The sequence below is a fragment of the Euprymna scolopes genome, chromosome 3 (genome assembly GCF_053919585.1).
Source record: "Euprymna scolopes isolate OS-2025 chromosome 3, ASM5391958v1, whole genome shotgun sequence".
In the NCBI taxonomy this organism is placed as follows: domain Eukaryota; kingdom Metazoa; phylum Mollusca; class Cephalopoda; order Sepiida; family Sepiolidae; genus Euprymna; species Euprymna scolopes.
The window spans coordinates 832945-855708 of NC_136484.1; positions in this window are offsets into that span (position 1 = coordinate 832945).

The following is a 22764-nucleotide window of genomic DNA, read 5'->3' on the forward strand; positions in this document are numbered from 1 at the left end:
TAGGTCACTTTTTTTATACATATTTTATTTTAATTCCGTTCAGACGTTTTTTTTTTGTTGTTGTTTGTTTTCTCCTTTCTTTGAGAAAAGGGAAGATGTTGCATGAACAGCAACAGGTGTTACACCGTTTGGAGTAACGCCCCTTGGAGGTGACCGGTGTAAGAAGAGTATAAATTAAAGATGGTTTCCGAGTAAACAACGACTGGTTTTATGTTATATTTTATCCGTGGGTATCCTCACACATGAAACAGTCTAGACATGCCACAACATAACCATCACTTGGTTAGCTTCTCCAAATTTCCAGATTTCCAACTGATTTTAAGTCCATTTTTACGTTTTCATTGATGGAGACAAAGTATACGCGTCTGTAGCATCAGACCGCAAATTGTCGCAAATCTTCAAACAAAACAAGTGGGAACTTTCCAAACTAATCGGCAAGTACAATTCAGTCATACAACAATCATCATCATCATAAATATGTAAAAAGAGTAAGAAGGAAGAAGAAGGGGGGAAAAAGGAAGAAAGATTAAGCAATAATAAAATTCCAACACTTCATCACCACCACTCCACCAGTAGGTGTACCAGATTTTGGGGGGAATTTTTTACACCCCTAGCGCAAAACTGCGAATAAAACATTAAAAAAAAACTCGTAATTTCTGTTTTTAAAGTGGGTTGTTTATTTTCTTTATGGAATATACTTCCAAAATAAGCTATTAAAGTTGTTTAAAAAATAACAGAAATATTATTTTTTTTTAAAAACAGTATTTACAAAGTGACGGCACGCCTTCATGCAGCCATTTTTGTTACGTAATGACATCAATTGAATTTTACGAGTTAAATATTTTTAAACTTTAAAAATCTATCAAAAATTTTCTAATGGTTCAATTTTTACGATATTTTAAGGGTCGATGCTAAATTTTATGCTCTTTCCAATAAACCGAATATAATATTTTAGACAAACGTTTTTTTTTAAATTCACCTCCCCATTTTGAAATATCTATTAAAATTTAAATAATTAATTTACTCACCAAAGTTTTATATATCACAAATTGAAGATAAAAGATCAATAAATTAAATATTCTAATTAAAAAAAAAATGAAGTGTTTTTTGGCAATTTACCCGTAAAGTCCAAAGTGTAAAACCTTTAAAAAAAAAAAAACACGTTGATTTTTTTTTTTAATGGAAGCTTATGTTATGCTTATATTGTAAAGTAAATATCGGACGCTTACGACAATTTTTTCTATTTCATTCAATGTTTTCTTTTTTTAGATATTAAAAAAAATTCTCTCGATAAAGAAGTATTACAATATATTGATCAAAAACTCTTTGTACCCCTATATCTTGGAAACCTTTATAAAACATCATCAATCCTAAAGTCTCAGCGCACTTAATAATAACCACAACCACAACCGTTCTTTTTCAGCATTCTTGTTCTCTCTCTAATTTCGGAGGTACCCCAAAAAGGGGACCCACTGAAATGGTGACCTTTTTTCAAACTTCGTTAAAATCTATGGTAACCGTCATAAATCTAGCCGGATTCCTTACTAATCTCCATGAACATGTCATCCTCATTCCTTCAGTATTTTGGTTTGCTGGGGATGGTGTCGCCGGCTCATTCCTTCTCTTCTATTACTTTCGAGCCAAGGTGTTTGCGAATTACAAACCTCTTCTGTACTTGGCAGTTCAGTTATTGGTGCCTCCTCGCTAGGCCTTTGGTATGACTGAGGGATCAATGATGGTGATGGGAGTGCTTCTGCTGTTTTTTTAAAATCCACCCTATTATGTCGGAGCAACTCCCCATCAACTTTGACATGGTATGACCTCTCATCCAGTCTCTGCCACACAACTGCCTTCTTCCACTCTCACTGACCTTTTATGTGTGATCTAATACGTCCCACATCTCCATGTTGCACTGGCTGAAGTGGTTTTACTTTCCGGTTGAAATAATGCTTTTGCTTTCTGCTGTCCCACTTAACTGTTTTGCTTAGATTTTTGTGTAGTTCTGGTCTGCGTAGGTCCTCTCTGGTTGGAAGAAGTGTCTTTGTTCTTCTTGACATTAGCTTCTGCGCAAGTGATAAGTGACCCTTGGCTGGCGTATTCCTGTGATCCAGCATCGCTAGGTATGGATCAGCCTTATCTTCCATTGATTTCCGGAAAATGTCCTTTGCCATCTTTACAGAAGATTCTACTTTTCCATTTGCCTTGCTATTGTAAGGACTGACAGGTGTATGTGCAAAACACCACTTTCTTGCAAAGGTGGAGAATTCTTGACTACTAAACTGTGATCCATTATCAGTGACCACCTGATCTGGTATCCTCTGTCATGCAAAATGGTGCTTAAGCTTAGTGATCACCGTTCTAGCTTGTGTAGTTGGGAGATGGTCAATTTCCCAGAAATTACTCATATAATCAATGGTGCAGAGATAGTCTCTACCTGCAAAGCTAAAGAGATCTACTCCTACTTTTACCTAGGGTCTCTCCGGAATTTTATGAATCATTAAAGGCTGCAGGATTGGCTAGCTCATATTTTCTGCACATTGGGCATTTTGAAACAAAGTCTCTGATGTTACTATTCATATTTGGCCAGTACAAGCATTATTTTGCAGCATCCTTCGACCCCTAGGTGTGTGGAATGCAATTTTTCTTTTAACACTGCTCGCTGTGTTGTTGGTACTACTACTCGTTTTCCTCTGAATATTAATCCGCCTTGTACCGTCATTTCATTCCGCATGCTGAAATATGGCCTCCCCTCTGGGTCAAGATGTACTTTGTCTTCTGGCCATCCTTCCACAATTACTTGCTGTAACATCTGCATACATCTGTCCTCTTTTGTGGCCGAGTGCAATTTGAGAAACCTTCCATCTGTCACTGGAATATATTCTGTTTCCTGGACATCATCATCATCATTGATACATCCATGAATGTATGCCCTTGATAATGTGCCTGCTAGGAACATCTTCTTACCAGAATGGTATAGAACAATTAAATTGTAAACTTGCAACTGCATTAACATATTTTGCGGTCGCTTTGGGTATTTCCCAATTCCTTTTTCATTATTGCTTCTAATGGTTTATGATCAGTCAGTACTATAACCTGTTGATCAAATGTGTATTGGTGAAACCGTTCACAAGCATAAACCACTGCCAATAGTTCTTTCTCAATCTGTGCATATCGGGTTTCTGTGTCTGTAAGTGCTCAGCTAATATATGCTAAGGGTTGACCTCCTTGTAGCAATGCAGCCCCCATTCCTTTCTCACTTGCATCACATTGAACGACCAATGGTTTGTTGGGGTCATAGTATCTCAATACTGGTGCTTCACTCACCAACCTTTTGATTTTCTCAAGAGTTGAGAAAACTTTGCTATCAGCAAGTTCTGGGAGGAGATCGTCCAGTACCGGTAACTGGAAATGCTCCCGTTTAAGAGTCTTATTTAATGGTCTGGGGTCAATACATATCCGTAACTTTCCATTTTTTTAGATTACCAGTGATAAGGCACTTACCCATGGTGATGGCTCGTCCACTGGTTCTTTTTGACCAGTCTTTCTAATTCAGCTTTCACCTTTACCTTGATAGTCACTGGTATTCTTCGAGCCGTTGTAGCATGTGATGTTACGTTGGAGTTCACCTCCAGATGAACCTCTCCAGGTAACGTACCCATGCTTCCTGGAATACATCCTGAAATTCGAATATGATGCTGGCTGCTGTCTTTTTGAGATATGTTTGCAACCCTCTTAAATTTGTCATTGTTCACACTAATGAGTGCCATTTGCTGGATGGAAGTCTTCCTTTACAATGACAAACTTCACTGCATTTAAACTTCTTTTTTCATATTATTCAAACGCAAATAGATCACAATGACCAGATAAAGCAAAACAATCTTTTTTTTTTTTTTTTTTGTGTGTGTGTGCAATCTAACACAATAAATCAAACATTATTTATCTTCGTTTATTTTTCTTACAATACATTTTCCATTTTGTATTCTTCCTTGGAACTCTGTTCATCCGACCGCTGCGAACATGTTTCATTATCTTTTCATGCGGCTTCCCATTAATGAGAACAACACAACACGTACACTTGGTTTACTAGCATCTTGTTTTATTCTCACGCCATTATCTACAATACAAGTCTGTCACCGCCAAGGGAGGTTACTCTAGCGGTGTAACTGGAGATTAGTTCCTCATGCAACAGTCTGTCTCGTGGCTGACGTTCTGGAGACCCGCCAGAAGTTAGATCGAGCGTACCGGAAAACGAAATGAGACCAAATTGACAATTCGGAAATTTAAAATAAAAAAAATTTAATGGCTAATGTTTTTAAAATAAGTAATTTCATTTTTTACTTTGGCTGACGTCATCGGCTCGGATGTTGTACGCAATTCGTTCGAGGGAGCATTCATTATTCCGAAAAAGAAAGAAGTTTGGCGTGTGTTGCCTTTTTTTTTTTTTTTAAAGACATTAACCATTAAAGTTTTTACATTTTAAATTTCCGAGTTGTCAATTTGGTCCCATTTCGTTTCCGGTTCGCTCGATCTGACTTTTTGATCACTTGCTCCTGAATGTCAACCTATTTCACATTCTTCGTTAGCTATTTACACGAGACATACATATTTTAATCATGATTTTCTCTAGTTCAGATGGGTAGAGTAAATAAACTTTTAACTCGAAATGGCCTCTAATGTAATACAGTAATGTACTAATGTATAACATAAGAAACAGGAGAGAAACTTTTATAATGCATACACAGCTTTATTTTCTCATATACTCTCAATACGCTTCCAAGGGGTTTTACCGAAATTACGTTAGCTGACTATAACTTTTTAAATAAACAAACGAACAAAAAGAAATTTTGAAGTGGATTACATAAAAAATAGTAAAATAATAATAAAAGCAAGCGAAAAAAATATATTGTAACCTTAGGAAAAAAATCTCATTTCGTTTTACTATAATATTTAGTTTCATTTTAATTTTTGAAAAAAAAAATGAAACAAAACAAAAAACAAAAATGTAGTAGGCAAAGCAAACAAAAAAAAATACAACTAAAAACAGACGGAACACTGCTAATTCTGCTACACTCCCTCCTGATCTCATGATAACAAACAGGGCATGCCCACGTGTTTGTGCCTTGTATAGGCATGCGCGACAACAAAACTTGGGTTTTTATAAGCGGAAGTTTCGAGGTTGTCAGGAATCTACAGGCGCATGCGCAAGAGGAGGGATTGAGATAGTGGTATAAAAGGCAGGTCGAGTGAGAAGGTTGTTGTTGTTGTCATTGGACGTTACAGTGACACGTGCGTTAGCAGGTGATTAAGAGGCTGTTTTTTTTTGTGTGTCAAGTCACGCACCTCGGTGAAGATCATATAAGTCGTGCACCTCGGTGAAGGTGAAGGTCATAAGCTATTTCGTTTTGTCTCTTTTCCTGGACAACTATGGCTGGGACAAAATTTGATTTAAAACTAATACCCGAATTCGACAGATCCACTTCTGTTGTCGACTGGGTTGAAAGGGTTTAGCTGACCTGCAACCTCTGTGAAGTAAAGGGGGTGCATACCGTGATTCCCCTGAGATTGGCTGGAGGCGCCCTAAGTGTATATCAGCAACTTAGTGCCGTGGAGAAGGCTGATGTTACCTGTATAAAAAATGCTTTATACAAGGCATTTGCTATGGATCCCTCCACGGCCTACGAAACATTTGCCTCTAGGAAGCTCATGCCAGGAGAAACCGTGGACATCTTCTTCGCGGAGCTAAAGAAACTTGCAGTTCTATTTGGCAATGGAGTGTCAGAGCAGACACTGGCATATGCGTTTGTGGCCGGCCTTCCCACCCATGTTAAGCAACTGTTGAGGGCTTCCACCAGCGTATCTGTAACGCCCATAGAACATTTGTTAGAATGCGCTCGAGCCATTATCAGAGATGAGGAGGACCTGAGGGAACCAGATGTAATGATGGCGCAGGCAGCCAAGACTAATGCTGAAAAGAGTCCCAGTTTGAGACCCACGACCAATGAGAGATGTTTCTGCTGCGGCCAGCGAGGCCATTTCGCAAGAAGTTGTACTAACAAGGGGCGGGGGCACCCGCACTGTTTCCAATGTGGTAGTTATGGACATTTATCCCAAAATTGTGTGGGAAATTCATCAGGGGCAGGACGTCAGCACCCCCCTATTCCCCGGACAAGATTTAATTGAGGCGCAACTGACAATAAATGTGTACGTGGACCAAGTGCCTTGTTAAGCTCTTCTCAACTCCGGGTGCTCACACACCATCATGAGTGCCAAGTTGTGTCGAAACTGGACAAAGCAGAACATCAAAGTAACCACAATAGGTGGCAATACGCAAGCTTGTTGTGGAGCCGGAACTGTCAAAGTCTACACAGACTCTGGTGTGGCCGCAGACATTAATGTGCTGGTGATGCGAGGGGATTTGCTGGGATTTGATGTACTGTTGGGATATGATGCTATTAAGGCACTGGGGGGAGTGGTTATCGGAAGAGATGGGACTGTGCGATTTTTGGAAACCCCAGTGTGTGCTGCAGTTCACATTGATCAGCCTGATTTTAAGGTGGACTACGACCCTCACCAAAAAGCATGGACTGCATCGTGGAAGTGGACAGAAGGAAGGGCGCCAACCAAACTCAAGAATAGCATTGCAGCGTACTCGATACCCGACAAGGCCCGTAATGAATACAAGAAGGAACTTGAGGCATGGATCCAGGATGGATGGCTGATCCCCTACCCCAACAAGCTGGGACCACCCAAGGGTCTGATTCCCTTAGTGGCGGTAGTCCAGCATAACAAATCAAAAGTTCATCCGGTGCTGGACTATCATGAACTCAATAGATACATTGAGACGTACACTGCCGATGTTGACGTGCGCGCCAGCAAGCTGAGAGAATGGCGCCAGAAGGGTTCCAATGTGTCTATAGTAGACTTACGGAAGGCTTATTTGCAGGTGCGAGTGGATGAGACATTGTGGCCGTTCCAGACAGTGTGGTTCCGGGGTCAGAGATACTGCCTTACTCGACTTGGCTTTGGGCTGAATGTGGCACCGCAAATCATGAAGACCATCGTAAATGCAGTGTTGTCCCAGAAAAAGACCACTGAGGACGCAACATCGGCCTATATTGACGATGTGTACGTCAATGAAGATGTACAATCTGCGTCACACGTCAGAGAAAAGTTAGCTCAATTAGGGTTGCAAGGATCCTGAACGTCTGAGGGATGGAGCACGAGTATTAGGATTGGACGTTTGCGGGAAAGACGGTACTTTACGATGGAGGCGTGGCAGTGAGATTCTAAACATCCCTGATGTTATTACACGGCGGACTATTTTTTCCTTGTGTGGGAAACTTATTGGTCACTTACCAGCGTGTGGCTGGCTCCGAGCAGCTGTGGGCGTCATCAAACGGAGGGCAAGTTTAGTAACTACAAGTTGGGATGATGTATCTGATGATGCTCTTCTAACTCTGATGATGACAGAAACCCTAGAGAGAGTTAACAAGGAGGACCCTGCCCATGGAGAATGGTGTGTCGATGGGGACACTGTGAATGTGTGGGTTGACGCTAGTTCTTTGGCATTGGGAGTGTTATTGGAGCAACGTGGAAACGTAATTGAAGACGCGTGCTGGCTGCGACCCGTGAATGATGCTCAACACATCAACCTGGCGGAACTGGATGCTGTTGTGAAGGGTTTAAATCTGGCACTGCAATGGCAGTCAAAGAAGTTACACTTGTACACGGATTCTCTCTGCATCTACCACTGGGTGTCCGACACTTTCGGGACGAATGAGAGTCCGCACTAAGGCAGCCAGTGAGATGTTAATCCGGCAGAGGCTAAACACCCTGAAGAGTCTGGTATCAGAGTATGACCTGTCGGTGAGTATAACGCTCGTGGCATCACACTGTAATCGTGCAGACCAACTAACCCATGTGCCTCACAAATGGTATGAAGCTGTGAAGACAGGCGTGGAGTTCGCTGCTCGATCTTGCGCAGTTGGCGCGATTAGCTCATGCCAAATACAAAGAATTCATGTGCAGAGTGGACATCCAGGTGTCAAAAGAACTCTGTATTTTGCGAGGCGTGTGGACCCGGCAGTGACAAGGGCGGATGTCAGGCAGATCATCAAGCACTGTGAGGCATGCCAGTCTATCGATAATGCACCTGAGCAATGGCAGAAGGGGCGATTGTAGGTTGAGCATGTGTGGCAACGATTAGCGATGGATATTACCCATTACAGTGGTAAGCCCTTTCTAACCCTTATCGACTGTGGACCCACTCGTTTGTGGTGTGGTGGCAAATGATCAGGCAGGACTCAGCGAATGTTGTCCGCCAACTGTCATCTATTTTTTCTGAGCGAGGTGCACCGGAAGAGATATTGACGGACAACGATGCTGCTTTTTGTAGCCACCAAGTTCGGCAGTTGTTGAATGAGTCAGGTGTCCGACTACAACTGCGATGTGCTCATGTGCCATCAGGGAATGGCATTGCTGAGAGGATCCATCGCAGCATCAAGAGAATTGCTGCCAGAAAGCAATGCATTATTACGGAGGCCACGTATTGGTATAACATCACACCAAAGGATGGGAAGACACTAACAACAGCACCGGCCAATGCCATACACAAATACCTTGTTAGGATAAAGGGTATTGACACTGTCCAGCCAATCGACGAGGAGAGTCATGAAAAATACAAGGTAGGAGATCCAGTTTGGGTTAGACCCCCTGGAAACCGGTGCACCTCCAAGTTCAAGTGAGGACGAATATCTGGAGTGGTCAGCCAGCAGTCGGTCCTTGTTGATGGAACCCCACGCCATGTGCGCGATCTTCGCCCAGCTAGTGAAGTACATCCCACAACTACAGAGAGTGATGAATCATCAGATGATGAGCTGCTGATGAGTGAGGTCACCGAGCAAGAGAGTGGTAGTTGTAGTTCGTCTGATCAGGCAGGATCAGAACCAGAACCAGAACCACACCCAGAACCAGAACCTGAATCCGAGATTGTAAATACCACCCTTCGCAGAAGCCAATGAACTAAGAGGCCACCCCCGGAGTGCACTCTATGTGATTATCAGATCAGGGGGGAGTGTAGTACTTACCAACAAAACAAACGCCCATGTGTTTGTACCTTGTATAGGCATGCGCGACAACAAAACTTGGGTTTATATAAGCGGAAGTATCGAGGTTGTCAGGAATCTACAGGCGCATGCGCAAGAGGAGGGATTGAGATAGTGGTATAAAAGGCAGGTCGAGTGAGAAGGTTGTTGTTGTTGTTGTCATCTTCCTCATTACCACCGTTATTGCCGCCAGACTGTTCCATAGGCCGTGTTTCACTATCAGGACAGGGGGGGCAGTATCCGTCTTTGTCATGTACTCTTTTGTAAAGGCAAGATGGGTGGTCCCTCTTCCGCTTCTTCATTATGTGCATTATATGGCTCTCCATCGTCCTGCATTATACTCTCTGCTCGTTCAGAAGACATTGTATTGTCTTCCTCTTCCTCCGATGTAACAATATAATGTCGAGGGCGCAGATCTTTCACGTGGTGAGGCACACAGTCCACCAAAATCGATTGAGGGCTTGGTCACCTCACCCTTGCCGAACCTTGTGGTACATCGATTTTGCAGTCTTTTGACCCACACGTGATCTCCAACCTGGTAAGAGCTGTCGTTGGGATCTGCGGACGCAGTTGCAGGATTGGTCTCCTTTACTCGAACTTCGTATCGATAAATCCTGTTGGCAGGCGCAGTGAAAGGAGATGTGTCGTCTCTTGGTGTGATGTTATACCAGTAGACAGCTTCCTGTATGGGACAGCGCATTCTAGACGCTATTCATTTCACTGTACGGTGACATCGCTCCGCTATGCCATTCCCGGCTGGAGCGTACGCACAATGGAATCGCAAGTGAACCCATTTATGTGCAAATGCTTGGAATGCGTTGCTGCAGAAAGCCGTGCCATTGTCTAAAAGGATTTCATGCGGCGAGCCACGCTCAAGGAACACTGTTTCCAACTGATGGATCATGCTTGCCGAGTCCTGCCTTGCCAATTTCCTCCAAATGGAGAAACGCAATGGACCACAGTCTGTTAGAGTTAAAAAATGGAAGGTGCCATAATGCATGATATCCATTACAATTCTTTGCCAATTCTCGTTAACTTCCAGTTTTCCCTTTTCCCACCTGACTGGCGCTGGGTCAATGGCTGACATTCCTCACATTTCCGTATGACCGTTTTAACGGTTGCTTTTGTTGTGGTTAGGCAACTTCTCCTGACAAAGTAGGTAGTGCGTCGCACCCCCAGATGTCCACTACCTTTGTGAATAGCCATGATTTGATTCTCATCCAGCTCGTCTGTGTGAACCGCGCTTATCACCGGGTCAAGCCCGTTTTTCTATTTCATTGCCTCAAACCATGTCTGTGGTACTCGTGTCAATCAGTCAGCAATGTTTCGTGCTGATGGAACCAGCGTCACGTCCACTGTCAGCCCGTACTCTTTCATGAGCTCCTTTAGAGTGCTTAGTCGCCTCCTAATAAGCATCTCGCTTGTGCTTCGGTTCGCACTCGCGCCTTTCCAGTTAGCGTGTCCGAGACCCAATGGTATACGCAGACAGAATCTGTCTTTATGTGTAGCACTTTGCTCTGCCACTGTAGAGCCAAATTGATACATTTCAATACGGCATCCAGCTCGGCTAAGTTGATATATTGCGAGTCACCTTCAGGTCGCAGCCAACATGCATCCTCCAACACAGTTTCGCGCATCTCCAAGGCTGCACCAATTGCTAGGGAGCTAGCATCGACCCATACATTCAGCTCTTTGCCATCCACACACCAATTTCCCCGGACCGGATCGTTCCACTGCACAGATTCCAAGGTTTCGAACATCATTCGATGCAGTACGGTGTCCCTTGCTTCATCATCCCAGTCCTTTGTTAGCAAACTTACTCTCCTTCTAAGTATTCCACAAGCCACACGAAGCCAACCGCACACCGGAAAGTGCCCGACAAGTCGACCACACAGGGAAAACATTGTTTGTCGCGTAACAATGCTGGGAGCCTCTGGAATTGCATTTCCTTGCTTCCACCGTAGTTCACTGTGTTCCATCCAGACCGCCAATCCCAGCACCCATGCACCGTCCTTCAACTGCTCTGGGTTCTTGCACTCCAACCCGAACTGCACTAGGTGTTCTCTTACATGGGTCGCGGGCACCATGCCCTCGTTGACAATTGCTCTCATGATCAGGGGAGCCACATTCAAACCGAACCCCAGACGGGTCAGGCAATATTTTTTCCCATCGATTTCCACAGTCTGGTATGGCCACAGTATCTCATGGACCCGGACTTGTAGGTATGCTCTTCTGAGGTCCAGTGGAGACACGTTAGCACCTTTTTGTCTCCATTCGCGCAGCTTAGCCGCACAAACATCTGCGTTGGCCGTAAACGCGTCTACGTAATGATTTAGCTCCCGGTAGTCCATTACCGGGCGCACTTTGGCTTTGTTCTGCTGCATCACAGCCATCAGGGGAATTAGGCTTTTGGGAGGTCCCAATTTATCCTCTTGGTACGGCACGAGCCAACCATTATCTAACCAGGTGCGGAGCTCCTGCGTGTATCCTTCACAGATTTCTGCCGGCACTGGGTATTCTGACACTCGATTGTGTAGTCTTTCAGGGGGGTGGTCCTTAGACCACTTCCATGATGCGGTCCACGTTCGGTTTTGATGATCAAAGGTGGCGGTGAAATCTGGTTCATTAATAGAAATGGCTGCGCATTTAATATTTTTCCTGTCGCCCCACCGCACTGATCCTGTAGGGCTGACAACGACACCGCCCCGAGCTTTTATGGCGTCGATCCCTAGAAGTAAGTCAAACCCCAGCGGTTTGCCACGCACCACCAACACATCGATTCTGGCAGACACACCTTCGTCAGTGGACACAGAGACCGCTCCAACACCGCAGCACGCATGGGACATTCCACCAATTGTTTTGACATCTACGTTCATTTTTCTCCAAGACCGACACCGGTCTGCATGTAAAATAGTCCTAGAGCATCCTGTATCAATAAGCGCCAAACATTGCATCCCGTCAACATGGATGCTTATCACGGGAGCGTGGTGCTCGCATCTTGGTGGGGAAGGAGACTGCCGCTTATGCGTCCTCCCCGTGCTCATTTCCCGAGCAATTCCGAGCCCAATGTCCACTCTCACTGCAACGGTAACACCGTGTTCCACATTTTCGACAGTCCTTTGCAAAGTGGCCTTTGGTATTGCACTTGAAACAGGTCACACTAACAGGAATATTCTGGGCTCTGTGGTTGTTGGGTGAGCGTGTGGCCGCAACCACATCCTGATCCTGATTGTGTTCCCCAGTCGTCAAAATTCTTGCTCTCGACATTAGTTCCCCCATGGTCAGGACTTTGATGTTCGGCACCTGTTGAAGAGCAATTGAGATAGCGTCAGGGAACCAAGTGACGAAAGTCAATTTTGTGAGTCTCTCTAAGCCATCTCCTGTGAACCCGGCTGTAATATCTTTACCAAATAAAGGGAGACCACCGCAGGTGTCACAGGAGTTACGGCCCCTGGCGACATCCGAGGTAGTAGTCAGTCTGATATCCACCGAGCACGATATTCCTCGTTCGTTTTCTCTCTCTCGTCAATCTCCGTCCATCCTACAACCTCACTATGGTAATAACCGATATCTAGCAAGTATCGGTTACTTACCATAAGGATTATCACATTGGCGACGAGGATAGAGTAATTTACAAAAATAGACATAAAAAAACACAGAAAAAAAAAACAACAACAAACAGTCACACGTGTTGCAAAACAAACATGGCTGCCCTACCTCACTACCCGGAATTCGACTGCGAGTCAGAAGCCAAAGCAGCAAGATGGACGAAATACATTAGCAGATTGAGGAACTATTTTATCGCCCACGACATAGAGAGCGATAAAAGACAAAAAGCAATTTTGCTAACGTTTGTTGGTGAAGCGATGAACGACCTCATTGACGAATTACCAGCCGAACAGACCACACCAGGAGAAAATGAAACCCACTTCGACAAACTCGTCTCGGCTGTACAGGCTCATTTCAACCCCCAAAATAACACGGAATACAACCGATTTGTATTCCGTAACATCAAACAAACCACGCCGAATGTAGAATTGAAAGAAGCAGCAGCTACATGTCACTTTGCAGACGCAAACGCTGAGATAAAGTCTCAACTGATAACAGGCTGTTCATCAGAAAAAGTCCGGCAAAAGGGTTTAATAAATTCTAACATGTCACTACACGACTTGATAAATTATGCCAGGACGACGGAAACAATAACAGCGCACCTACAACAAATGCACTTAGAGGACACGACAATACAAACTACTACTGCAGTAGTAAACAAAGTCACGTACGGACAGCGACAGACACGTGACTGTCCCCAGCAAATTCATTGCAGGAATTGCAACGGAAAATATCCACATGAACGAGGACCAACGTCTTGCCCAGCATTTCAGAGCCAATGCACTTATTGCCGGAGATGGGGGCACTTCGCCTCTGTCTGTTTTAGAAAAATGAACGACGAGGACAGACAACGTAGAACAAATCGTCCTCCACGTCCACAAGTCCAAACCAGCCGCCGACCGGTGAACTGCATCGAGGACAACCAGCAGGACTCAACAGCGGCAGTGACACAGAATATGTGTTTCATACAGGTAAGATGAAAAACCTTCCCTGTTTTGATATATCTTTTGGCAATAGCCACCAAACGTTCAATGTGTTAGCCGATTCAGGAGCCACTATCAACATTTTGTCTGAAGCAGATTTCAAGTGTTTAAAACCGACACCATGTCTCCGACCGACAAAAACTGTGATATCTGGATTTGGGGTCAAGCAAACTACTCCAGTTCTAGGCCAATTTAGGACCCTCCTAGAGTTTGGGGGCATCTCCTGCCAAGCTAACATACATGTAATAAAAAGCCCAGAAAAACCTATCATTGGCTGGGAAACATGTGAAAAGCTTAAACTTTTATCAGCAAAAAAGCTCCCAGTTAACCACATCAGCAACTCTGACACACAAATCCCGCAGACAACTCTTAAGCTTTTGGAGGACTATGCAGACCTATTCAATGGCTTAGGTAAACTTAAAGAGAAAAAAGTCCATCTGTACATAGATGAAAATATACCACCCATCGCTCAGAGATACCGCAAAGTCCCCTTTCATGTAAGGAAGGACATAGAAGAGCTAATACAGAAAGATGAGAAACTGGGGATGATTGAAAAAGCGGAAGGACCAACCCCGTGGGTATCCCCTATTGTGGTGGTACCTAAGAAAGACCAAAGTAAAATCAGAGTTTGCATTGATATGAGAGCGGCAAACAAAGCTATCAAAAGGGAACGTCACCCTACCCACACACTTGATGAGCTGAAGGCCATTCTATCGGGAGCCAGTGTCTTTAGCAAGTTAGACCTCAATCAGGGCTACAACCAGTTGGAACTAGCTGAAGAATCCCGATACATTACCACGTTTGCAACACACCTGGGCCTATATAGATACAAAAGACTATTTTTTGGTGTCAACTCCGCCAGCGAAATATTTCAGGAAGAGATTAGCCAGGCACTCGCAGGGATTGAGGGAGCCATCAACATCAGTGATGACATTCTTTGCTTTGGATTGGACCAGCAAGACCACGACGGAAATCTCCAGAAAGTATTTCAACGACTACGCGAAAAAGGCCTAACACTGAATAGCAGCAAGTGTGAATACAACAAGAGGTCATTGGAATTCCTCGGACACACATTCGATAATGAAGGCATCAGCCCAAGTAACCGTAAAATAAAAACAATCCTCGAATTACCAGACCCCCAAAACGCATCAGAAGTCAGAAGTTTGTTGGGGATGACCAACTTTTGCGGTGCACAATTCATTCCAGACTACGCAACCCTGACTCATGAACTGCGTCAGCTAACAAAAAAAAAAACACTCAGTGGTCCTGGACTGAGCACCACACTGAATGTTTAAAAAACCTCAAGGAGGCTTTGAGTAAAGCATGCTCACTTGCCTACTTCGACCCTAACAAACATACTGAGATATATACCGATGCCAGTGTTGTAGGCATATCTGCTGTACTATCACAAGACGGGCGGGTAGTACAATTTGCAAGCCGAGCACTATCCACAGTTGAACAAAGATACTCTCAAACAGAGCGGGAGGCCCTCGCCATCACGTGGGCATGTGAACACTTTCACATATATATCTTTGGGGCCCCATTCACGGTTCACACAGATCATAAGCCCTTAACATCGATCTTTAATAACACCCGCTCCCAACTATCTGCGCGCATTGAACGTTGGGTTTTGAGAACACAGCCATACAATATGACTGTCACATACCGACCAGGTCATGACAACCCAGCCGACTATCTCAGCTGCCATCCAGTACATCTACCACCAAGCAACAGGGAGCAGAAAATAGCGGAGTATATAAACTATATTCTCTCAACGTCGACCCCCAAAGCAATGACAATTGATGAAGTTGCAATGGAAACTGCGAAAGACAAGACGCTCACTGCAGTCATTCAAGCCATCCTCACCAACAAATGGCAAGGTGCCAATGACGGCATAAACAAAGCCACGTTTCTCACCCTACATGCCAACCGTGATGAACTATCACTAGCACATGAGGACAGTATTATTCTGAAAGGGCGCCGGATAGTGCTACCCGAGACCCTACAAAACAGAGCTGCCAAAATAGTCCATGCCGGCCATCAAGGCGTCGTGAAATCCACGGCCCTCCTCCGGGAAAAAGTCTGGTTTAAAAACATGCAGCCTTTAGTAGAAGAAAACATCAGGAACTGTCACACCTGCCGGATCAGCACTCACAAAACGGCAAGGGAGCCGCAGAAAATGTCCCCACTACCAGCAGCCCCATGGACAGAGGTTAGTGCTGACTTTGGACATCTCCAGAATGGGAAATATCTTCTTGTTGTCACAGACGAGTACTCACGCTACGTTGTTGTCAATATCCTGGACTCTATCTCAACAAACTCGGTCATACCCCGTTTAGACAAGATATTTGCCGAATTCGGGGTACCAGTATCCCTCAAAACAGACAATTCAACAGCCATGATTTCAAAACCTACGCCTCCGTCACCGGTTTCAGACACAGGAAGATAACAGCTCTATGGCCCCAGGCCAATGCTGAAACAGAACGCTTCATGCGCACTGTAAAAAAATCCATCAAAGCCGCCTTAATCAAAGGCCAAAGCTGGAAGCAGGAGCTATTCAAATTCCTGTTAGATTACCGAACGACACCGCACTGCACCACCGGTGTTTCTCCAGCCTCAATTCTATTTGGCCGGACCATAAAAAACCGCCTGCCACACCTAGTTGCACCTATAGCTGGAGACCATAGCATTAGGGTACGTGACACTCAAGCCAAGAAAACAATAAAGAAATATGCTGACAGAAAAGTATACGTAAAGCCCAATAATCTGAGTGTGGGTGACACCGTCGTTGTAAAAAGCGACCACACTTCAAAGGCACACACCCCCTATCAACCTAACCCATTAACCATAACAAAAAAAAAGGGATCCATGATTACTGCCACACACAAGGACAACCAAATTACAAGAAATGCCAGCTTCTTCAAAAAAATCCCTAAGCCACTAAGAAACCTCACACATGACCCACCTGAATACTCTTCATCTGAAGATGAGGGACACATGCATGTGACAGCATCACCAAAATCTAAAGAAAACCAGGGACAACACTCTTCAAACCTCAGACGCTCAGGCCGCACAAGACGGTCACCCAAAAGATTTGATTGCTAAATGCTACAAATACCCCTGTACATAATAATGCATAATTATCATTTTCTTTCCCTTAGGTTGACAAATGCTTCCCTCCAACCCAGCAACGCAAACACTCCAGTCACACCACGCATGAACAAACTCCTTGATGAATATAAAAAAAATAATAATAATAAAAAAAAAAAAAAAAAAAAAAAAAAAAAAAAAAGAGAGCATTGTAATGTCTTTACCAAATAAAGGGAGACCACCGCAGGTGTCACAGGAGTTACGGCCCCTGGCGACATCCGGGGTAGTAGTCAGTCTGATATCCACCAAGCACGATATTCCTCGTTCGTTTTCTCTCTCTCGTCAATCTCCGTCCATCCTACAACCTCACTATGGTAATAACCGATATCTAGCAAGTATCGGTTACTTACCATAAGGATTATCACAATCCAACCAACTGCCTGATTTTGTTGGCATAAACATCCACACGTTCGCCAACCCATCTAACCATAGTTATTTTTCTGTATGCTGCAAACGCGTTGTCGGTAAATGCCTCCTTTAATCGGGCCTCAATCTGGTCTATTTCTCTTTGATCGTCCTCCTCCATTTCCATGCAGAGGGCCAGTGCATCAGTGCATCACCTTCCAGATATAAAGGTAGCAGACTCGCTACATCATCCACCTGCTGAAGTTGTGTGACAAGTCTCACTTTTTTCAGCCACGCTACAACGTCTCCCTTGCCAGAGAACGGCTTGATAATATCGCTGCCTATCCGCACCTTCGCCATAGTCGGGCCGAAATAGCTTGAAACAAAAATGTAGTAGGCAAAACAAACAACAACAAAAATACAACTTAAAACAGATGGAACAAAAACTCGCTTCTCGCAGACATGTGGGTCGTAACAAGCACTATCTACTCGCCAGAATCACCTACACACAATCTGCAGAACACTCCCTCTCCTTTCCAGTGTCCTGCCTTTATAGCGGCCGGGAACGACATATTTGCATAATCGCATGAGAGCAGACGTGATTCAACGATAATTACATTGGGTAAACGCTAATAAAAGCCCATGGACACCATCTTGGAACTCTCTCTTTCGCTCAACCCAAAACAGACGTATCCGAGGTAAGCTCTCTATTTCTCATTTTGGTTACTGCTAATTCTGCTACAAAAAAAGAAGAAAAACGGTAAAAAAAAAAGGGAAAACACCTGTAATTTTTTTAATAGTGTTTAGATTATTTCGTCGTGGAAAATAGAAATCTATCTATAAAAGGGAAATTGTGTGTGTGTGTGTGTGTGTGTGTGTATGTGTGTGTATGTGTGTCTGTGTGTCTGTCTGTGTACATTTCCCTACCAAACATTTCAGTCTACAGACTCGAGATTTGACATAAGGGGTACTGAGATTTGGTAAAATCTTTTTAATCGGTTTTCGGCCAGGAATTTGGTGGTCAAGGGGTCAAAGTTCACCGATTTAACCTTTGAAAACTCTACGAAACTCCTCCGCCAATTTTGGGTCTAAACACTTGAAATTGTAAATGTAGGTTACTTGGACATGGATCAAACTTTTAAATTTGATTTGAGCTCAAAACAATAAATGTTAAGGGGTCAGAATTGGGGGGTCAAAGTTTTAAAAAATTTACCTCTGCGGTCTCTCCCAAATTACTCAGCCAATTTTTGGTCTAAACATTTAAAATTTTACATAAAGCGTATTCAGACAAAGGGCAAGCTTTTTAATCTGTTTTTTAGCCGAAAATTTGTCTGTCGAAGGGTCAAAGTTCGAAAAATTCGACCTTTGCAGACTCTACCAAACTCCTCTGCCACTTTTGAGTCTAAATACTTGAAATTTTAGTTGTAGGTTTATTTTGACATGAGTCAAACTTTTTAATATATATATATATATATATATATATATATATATATATATATATATATATATATATATATATATATATATATATTTAAAAGAGTGTAGCCATCAACAATTGTGGGTTTTTTTTAAAGGTTTTCATCATATTTTTATTTTAAAATATTTTTATAACGCGTTTCGAGCTTAGGGTGTGCTCTCTTCAGATATTTTCGTAAAAAGTTTTTCTTTAAAATGGGAGTTTGTAGATGATATGCCTCCGCTGATATTAAATATGTTTTTCATAGTGATGCGATGCGTGTGTTCAGTGTTCAGACATTCTGTCTCCAACTGTAAGTGTTCACAGTGACCGGTCAAAGTTAGTTTCAAAGAGTGTTTTTTAGTCCATATGGTGAAGGTTTTTATGGCTTTTTTAGAGTTCTTTTTAAAGACTTTCTTTCCCCATGTATAGCATACACTCACACACAATCACATACGCATACATATACATTCATGTACATGTACACATGCACACGCACACGTACGCAGGCACACACACATACACACACGTACATACATAGAAATATATGTAGGAGCATACATATATACACATATACATACCCACCTACACACCCACACACGTAATCGCATACATCCACCGCTAACAATTATTTTTATTTTTTTATTTTATATATATATATATATATATATACTTTTTTTTTTTTTTTCCCCAACCAAAACACGCATGTATATATGCGCTTAATCATTCAGACATACGTACACGCACCCACACACACACAAGTAAGATGGAGAATAGGAAGAAGATATATATACACACACATACACGCACATACACACATATATGTACACACATGTATGTATGTGCACATACACTCACAAACATCCACATACTATGTAGGCACACACACATACACACACACATGCACACACACAGACATATGCAGGGGCTCACACCCATTGTAGCAGGACCAGCCTGTCCGACAAGCAGACTTAGCAACTTAATAGACATCTTATTACAACCTTTCACAGATCAAGTTAAGAGCTACATAAGGGACGACATCCATTTTCTTACTACCTTACCACATACAGTAGAAAACGGGACACTATAAGTTACATTTGACGTTAGCAGTTTATATAGTAATATACCCCATGAATTAGGAAAAGAAGCAATACTATTTTGGATCAACAGACACGCACAAACACTACATCCCAGATTCACAAAGCAATTCATTATCGATAGTATAGACATAATTCTAAATAATAATTCCTTCGAATTCAACAATACCAACTACATCCAAACACTAGGTACAGCAATGGGAACGAAAATGGCACCGACTTACGCAACCCTTATATTAGCCTACCTAGAAGAAACCTTATATAAAAAAATAGAACAAAAATTTGGCCACAGCACTAAAATACCGTTTGTAGAATCATGGAAAAGGTACTTAGATGACTGCTTCATCCTATGGAAACCCACATGGGGGGACATCACAGACTTACACACCATACTCCAGAACCTACACCCAAAAATTAAATTCACCATAGAACAAAGCTCTACAGAATTACCTTTCCTAGACATACTGATAAAGATTAAAGACAATAACATTATCACAGACATTTACCGCAAACCTACAGATACCCAACAATACCTACACTTTAAAAGTCACCACCCTAAAAGCTGCATAAAATCAATTCCCTACACCCTAGCACGTAGAATCTGCACCATAATCACGGACAATAACCTTCGAAAAATCCGACTCAAGGAACTACGAATAAATTTAAGAAAAAGAAAATACCCATCACAACTTATAGACAAAGGGATCCAACTTGCGACAAATATATCAGTAGAAGATTTGAGAACCCCTAAAGAACGAAACAAAGAACAAATCCTAACATACGTCTCCACACGCAACACAAACAACCCAGAGCTTTTCACAGAGATAACGAAAAACCTCGTCCTACTTAACCAAAACAGCAAACTAAACAATTTCCTTAAAACAACAAAAATAATAAAAAGCAAACGCCAACCCAAAAACCTAAAACGCATTCTTACCTCATCCAAACTTAATCAAGACGCAACAAAAGGAGTCATAAAATGCAACAAACAACGATGTGGAGTCTGCAACATAATATTAGAGGGAAACACATACACATTTACGAACCCCATACAAACATTCAACATTAAAAAAAAACTAGATTGCACCTCAAAAAACGTGATCTATGTAATAAAATGTCCAGCATGCGATAAATCCTACATAGGCGCTACAAAAAACCTTAGTAATAGAGTAGCCCCACACCGATCCAACATCAAAATCGCGGAAAATAGACACCTACATGTATCACAACATATACACACATGCAGTGGAGGCAGATTCGAGATAATACCCATCTTCCAAACTGACAACTACTTCTACTTGCTAACTCAAGAAAAAAATTTCATAGCAAAGTTTAACCCCGCCTTAAACATCTCTCCATAATTATACACATAAATAGGCAAAACACAAAATACACTTACACGCATGCATGCTTGGGTAGGTGTGCCCCCTCACACACGAAACAACAAAAAAGCACAATAAGGCACATGCACACTTTCACGGGTGCGCGCGCCCATACCCAGCACAGTACCATTTCTCTTAACTAAACAAACAACTAGAAATTAAACGTATGTATGTGTATGTGCGCGCGTGTGTGCGTGTGTATATGTGTGTGCGTGGGTGTGCACATATGATTGTGTATGCGTGTGTGTATAATTATATATCATCTGTTATCTATGCTACATCTTGTCTGTATGTATACGTGCACTTATGTTTGGGTGACCGAATCCATGTATGCATATGTGCTTGGATTGGAAAGGAAACTTCAACCAATATATACATAAGGTGGAATGTATGAATATGTATGTGTGTGTGTGTGATTGTGAGTGCATGTGCCCATATATATATATGGGTGGATGAGTGTATACACATCCGTATGTATGTGTGTGTATGTATATATATATACATATGTATGCACATGTATGAGTGGGTAAATGTGTTCGTGTGGATATGGATATACGCGTATGTGTGAGCCCCTGCATATGTCTGTGTGTGTGCATGTGTGTGTGTATGTGTGTGTGCCTACATAGTATGCGGATGTTTGTGAGTGTATGTGCACATACATACATGTGTGTACATATATGTGTGTATGTGCGTGTATGTGTGTGTATATATATCTTCTACCTATTCTCCATCTTACTTGTGTGTGTGTGGGTGCGTGTACGTATGTCTGAATGATTAAGCGCATATATACATGCGTGTTTTGGTTGGGGAAAAAAAAAAGAAAAAAAAGTATCTATATATATATATATATATATATATATATATATAAAATAAAAAAATAAAAATAATTGTTAGCGGTGGATGTATGCGAGTACGTGTGTGGGTGTGTAGGTGGGTATGTATATGTGTATATATGTATGCTCCTACATATATTTCTATGTATGTACGTGTGTGTATGTGTGTGTGCCTGCGTACGTGTGCGTGTGCATGTGTACATGTACATGAATGTATATGTATGCGTATGTGATTGTGTGTGAGTGTATGCTATACATGGGGAAAGAAAGTCTTTAAAAAGAACCCTAAAAAAGCCATAAAAACCTTCACCATATGGACTAAAAAACACTCTTTGAAACTAACTTTGACCGGTCACTGTGGACACTTACAGTTGGAGACAGAATGTCTGAACACTGAACACACGCATCGCATCACTATGAAAAACATATTTAATATCAGCTGAGGCATATCTACAAACTCCCATTTTAAAGAAAAACTTTTTACGAAAATATCTGAAGAGAGCACACCCTAAGCTCGAAACGCGTTATAAAAATATTTTAAAATAAAAATATGACGAAAACCTTAAAAAAAAACCCACAATTGTTGATGGCTACACTCTTTTAAATATACATTTTTTCTCTCGTTGGAACTACACAACCATCACTTTATGTATATATATATATATGTATATATATATATATATATATATATATATATATATATATGTATATGTATATATATATGTATATATATATATGTATATGTATATATATATGTATATATATATATGTATATGTATATATATATGTATATATATATGTATAT